The sequence below is a fragment of the Adiantum capillus-veneris genome, chromosome 10, assembly GCF_014529385.1.
Source record: "Adiantum capillus-veneris isolate H3 chromosome 10, ASM1452938v2, whole genome shotgun sequence".
NCBI classification, from domain to species: Eukaryota; Viridiplantae; Streptophyta; class Polypodiopsida; order Polypodiales; family Pteridaceae; genus Adiantum; species Adiantum capillus-veneris.
Window position 1 is genome coordinate 39,930,103 of NC_140940.1, and position 6,017 is coordinate 39,936,119.

Here is a 6,017-nt window from a genome sequence, read left to right on the forward strand (position 1 = left end):
AACGGCTCCAAGCACACAACAAGCCTAAACTAGCAAGCTCAATAAAACAAAGGGTGTGTCACTCACCGCTCTACGCTCGCCTTCGTGGTGGATTCCTCGCCGCGATGAAGAAGAAGCTGCAGTCGTGCCGCGCTCAACCGCTTCGCCGCCGTCGTGCCTTCGTAATGCTCGTTCGCACACACACTCTCCCTCTCTCTCTCTCTCTCTCACACATACACACACACAAGGAGGTGAAGAAGAAGAAGATGGAGATGGAGATGGAGCAAGAGCACTCTTCAATTGCACAAATGAGAGAATGAGTAAAAATTAGGTTTAGTTGGCTTTTATAGGAGCTCACCCCATTCACACTTGGGCGCCCATGCTTAACCAACTAATCCCTTGAATGTCCAAGTTAAAGTGCACCTCTCATCGGCGATCACTCTACCTTTCCCTATTGGTCCGACAAGCCCGGTACCTGACTCTAAATAATACATAATACGTGTCCATCGTAGGCGATAGGGTGTCCGTGTGCCGTGAGGGTTAACACCATTTGTGTGTGTGTTTTCTTAGATTCACAAACTGGGATGGATAATGCTCCTATGGTTCAGTCAACAACTATACAATCCATAGATTCTATGGTTTCTAAAGTGCCCAAGATGGATGATATTTATATACTAGAGTCTAGTGTTGTGCAACTTGAGCAAGATTCCAATAATGAGAACCAAGAAATCGATTCTTCAAAAATGCAGCATACATCAAAAGAGACTGAAAAGTCCACTCACGAGATATTGCCAATTGGTACTACGTCATGTAGTGTAGATGTTGAGAAATCCATGCTTACAATTATATTGGATTTAAATGGTCTATTGTTGAAACGTTCCCCTCAACCATCCTCACACCACAACTCAGTGCAAATGGATTCAAAAAGATATATTATACTAAGGCCAGGTCGCATCCAATTCTTGAAGACTATTTTACAGAGGTTTAATGTTGCAATTTGCTCGACAGCTACTAGGAATAATGTGTATCAAATCCTTGCAGCACTAAACAACTTAGCTGAGGATACATTGCCTTTCTTTGCAATTTGTTCGCAAGATGTTTGCTACACCGCTCAAACTCAAAAATTGTTTAGACCCGACAATCCAAACGTTGAGGCAATGTTCAAGCCTCTAGCCAAAATTGCCATGGGGTTTGAATGTGATCCACAAAGAACAGTGCTTATTGATGACTCTCCTTACAAGGGATGTATTTCACCAGCAAACAATTGCATTTTTCCACCACAATTTGATGCTGAGAAGATGGTTGACAATATGCTCTTGGAGGAGCTACTGCCATACTTGATTCAGCTTGATGAGAGAAGGGATGTGCATGATTTAATTGCTTCTAATCGTTATGGACAACCTATAGTGACAAATGATAGTGAATACAAACAAATCATGGAGTATTGGAAGCAGAAAAATGATGTTTGGTCAGCTAAGGTGTTCTTTACAAGAAGAATACCACCTGCAAAAGGTGACATAGATGAAACTATCATTGAAGATGCAAGTGACACAAGCCACCACAATGAAACGAGAAGAGCCCAAATACAAGAGATCTTGGAAAAGGAGCGTACACCCATTGAAAGCATGAAGGCATCAAAATTGACCACTTTAGCTAGGAAATTGGGTTGTAACACAAAAGAAGTTTTGAAGGAAGCCACAACAAAGGCTTATATAAATAAGGTGAAAGATGAGAACAATCTTCTAAGGCTGGATAGAAACCAACCCTAAGGTACTAGTGACATGTCATATATTCTTGATACACAAGCTTGAACACTTATGTGCATGGTTCTAACAAATCTTTCTTTTTATTCCTTCCTATAGGATCTTACAAAGGATACTACTAGATGGAGCTCAATCAATAGAGATTTGATATTTTTGCTCAAAATCATGAAGCAGTCACCTACATTTTTTGTTTATCAATTTCTTGAGAGTCTTTCTTTTAATTTGTAATCATCAAATGAAATGAAAAGTATCCTTCTTATTAAGATTGCTGATCTTTTTCTTGTTCAAAACTTTCAATTGTGATTTATAGTTTTGTTAGCATGAGATTGTGCTTTTTTAGTTTGAAAAAAACTGTCAAAGATCCAAGTCTTTTTGGCTTTACTTAAGTTATTAATTGTGAAAGATCCAAGTCTTTTTGCTTTACTTAAGTTATTGATTGTCTATATAATAGTCCTTAAAACAATATCGGATGGCTTTCTTGCTCCCATGTCTCACATTGGTCTTTAGGTAAGACAAGTGGTGACCTTGAAAGTGTAAACACCAAGGGACTGCCATGCCTGGTCCATCCGCCCAACCTCCCTTTAATAGGCTCCTAGCCCCTTTCGGACCCCTTTCCACTGGCAGCCGACCCTTGGCCAAGTCCGTGATCCCTTGGTTTGGCCCTTGGCCTGACATTACTCCCCCCTTGGAGAAGCCTTTTCGTTCTCGAAAACAAAAGTGGAGAATTTCTTCTTAAGAACACTAATGTTTTCCCAAGTGGCACCCTCTTCAGGGCGATCTTTCCACTTGACTAAATCTTGACTACGTACATGATGACGAGTACAGAGTTCATGAAAATCTAAAATGCGTTCAGGTTCATGCGGTTGAGTGGGAGGTTCAGTGAAATCAACCAATATCTGCTGGCCGATAACATTGTCGTCCCCATGCAAGCGTTTACGTAAACGACTTACATGAAATACCGGATGGACACGCGAGTGCACACGTAACTCAAGTTTGTAGGCCCTATCACCATCTCTCTTGAGTATCTTGAATGGCCCACAATAACATGGAGATAATTTGGGTGTAGGTCCAGTCTTCAGACTTTCTGAATGCTCTGGTACACGCAAAAATACCTCTTCACTTTCCGTGAAGGTAACTTGCCAACGTTTCTCATCAGCATACTTCTTATACCGATCCTATGCTTGTCGAACATTTTGACGAGCAAGTCTCAGCATTTCCATATGATCTTGCAGAAACTCCTTGACGTGTTGGAGCTTCTCAGTTGCCAACCCCACCGTCACTGGTTGAAGGAGCGTACACCCATTGAAAGCATGAAGGTGTCACAATTGACCACTTTAGCTAGGCAATTGGGTTGTAACACAAAAGGAGTTTTGAAGGCAACCACAACAAAGGCTTATATAAATAAGGTGAAAGCTGAGAACAATCTTCTAAGGTTGGATAGAAACCAGCCCTAAGGTACTAGTGACATGTCATATATTCTTGATACACATGCTTGAACACTCATGTGCATGGTATCTAACAAATATTTCTTTTTATTCCTTCCTGCAGGATCTTACAAAGGATACTACTAGATGGAGCTCAATCAATAGAGATTTTGAGCTCAATCAATTTCTTGAGAGACTTTATTTTAGTTTGTAATCATCAAATGAAATGAAAAGTATCGTTCTTATTAAGATTGCAGATCTTTTTCTTGTTCAAAACTTTCAATTGTGATTTATAGTTTTGTTAGCATGAGATTCTTCTTTTTTAGTTTGAAAAAAACTATCAAAGATCAAAGTCTATGTACATTCAAGATCCACCACTTGTCCAACCTAGTATCCCTAGTAGCTTGATAGGTTTGGTCTCAAGACTCACCACTAGTCCACTCTATGTCATTGTATTAAAAAGGATTGGGTGTTAAGGTCCACCACTTGTCCAACCCATAAGGTTATATTTTAAATGGTTTTTTTTCTCACAACTTGAACTACCCATGATATGTTTTACATGGGAGTTTTGTTTCAATGTCCGCCACTTGTCCAAGCTAACTCTATTGAAACATAGAGAGAACCAAAGGTCCACCACTTGTCCAAGCTAGGCTATATTGAAACATGGAGAGAAGGATGCTCCACCATTTCTCCAAGATAGGCTTCATTGAAACATGGAGAGAAGAAAGCTCCACCATGTCTCCAAGCTATGATCCATTTAAATACCCTAAACCCATTTTATTTTGTACATGGGGGGTTTTATTTCAAGGCCCACCACTTGTCTAACCTATTATCCCTAGTAGCACGAGTGGTTTGGTCTCAAGATACACCACTTGTACACTCTATGTCATTATATTAAGAAGAACTATGTATTAAGGTCCACCACTTGTCCAAGCTAACTCTATTCAAACATAGAGAGAAGCAAAGGTTCACCACTTGTCAAAGCTAGGCTCCGTTGAAGCATGGAGAGAAGTAACCTCCATCATTCTTCCAAGATAGGTGCCATTCAAATATGGAAAGAATCAAGATCTACCATGTCTCCAAGATGGTAGACTCCATTGAAACACCCTAAAACCATGATATTTTGTACATGGGGTGTTTACATTCAAGGTCTACAACTTCTCTAATGTATTATACTTAGTAGCATGAGTGGTTTGGTCTTAAGATTCACAACTTATCCACTCTATGTCATTATATTAAGAATAACGGGGTGTTAAGGTCCACCACTTGTCCAACCTATAAGGGTATATCTTAAATGGTATCCTTCACCACTTGTCAAGGTCCATTACCACTTTTCCAACCTATAAGGTTATATCTTGAATGATATATTTCCTTATCACTTGTAATGTCCATGCTATGTTTTACAAAGGGGTTTTGTTCCAAGACCCACCACTTGTCCAAGCTAACTCTATTGAAACATAGAGACAAGCAAAGGTCCACCACTTGTCCAAGATAGGCTCCATTGAAACATGGAGAGAAGGATGCTCCACCATTTCTCCAAGATAGGTTTTATTGAAACATTGAGAGAAGAAATCTCCACCATGTCTCCAAGCTAGGCTCCATTGAAATACCCTAAACCCATAATTTTGTACATGAGGGGTTTACATTCAAGGTCCACCACTTGTCCAACCTATTATCCCTAGTAGCACGAGTGGTTTGGTCTCAAGATTCACCACTTGTACACTCTATGTCATTATATTAAGACATGGGGGGTTTGCATTCAAGGTCCACCACTTGTCCAACCTACTTTTTCTAGTAGGTTTGGTCACAAGATTCACCACTTGTCCACTCTATGTGATTATATTAATAATAATTGGGTGTTAAGGTCCACCACTTGTCCAACCTATAAGGTTATATATTGAATGGTATTTTTTCACACCACTTGTAATGTCCATGATATGTTTTACATGGGGATTTTGTTCCAAGGTCCACCACTTGTCGAAGCTAAATCTGTTCAAACATAGAGAGAAACAAACGTCCACCACTTGTCCAAGCTATGCTCCATTGAAACATGGAGAGAATGATGCTCCACCATTTATCCAAGATAGACTCCATTGAAACATGGAGAGAAGTAAGCTCCACCATGGCTCCAAGATGCTAGAGTCCATTGAAATACCCAAAACCCCTGATACTTTGTACATGGGGGGTTTACATTCAAGTTCCACCACTTGTTTAACCTATTATCTCTAGTAGCGTGAGTGGTTTGGTCTTAGGATTCACCACTTGTCCACTCTATATCATTATATTAAGAAAAATTGGGTTTCCATATCTAAATGGATCTTTGCTTGGATAGGTGGTAGACCTTGAGACCTAAATACCCATTCTACACTAGAGCATTTGTTAAGCCTTATGCACTTCAAGCATACCTTTAACAACAAGTAGTAGTTATTAGTTGACTTAAGTCTAGCTGAACTCCATGGTATTGAGACTAAGAGAGAGTGTAGCATAAAAAAGAGTGAGGATTTTAATTTGACTTTCTTTCTATTAATGAGTAGATCATAGATGGATTTTGGTATCTAATAAAAGCTTAGGGTAGACAATGTAAAACTCATGTCTATTGTTGTGTTTGCATTAAGTGTTCTTGTTCTTTAATTTCAAAATCATTACAGAAAAATGGATTGGCTATATGCTGGCATAAATTGAAGAAAACTATTGAATTACCCATCCAACCTCCTCCAAGACCTTGTCCAAGGAATGAATCACCTCCTTATCACCTACCACTTGCTTTCAAGGACATCAGAAGAGTAGTTATCTTGGATCTAGAGGGGTTACTTCTCAAGACAATTGAAATGAAACATGGAGATTCTATGCC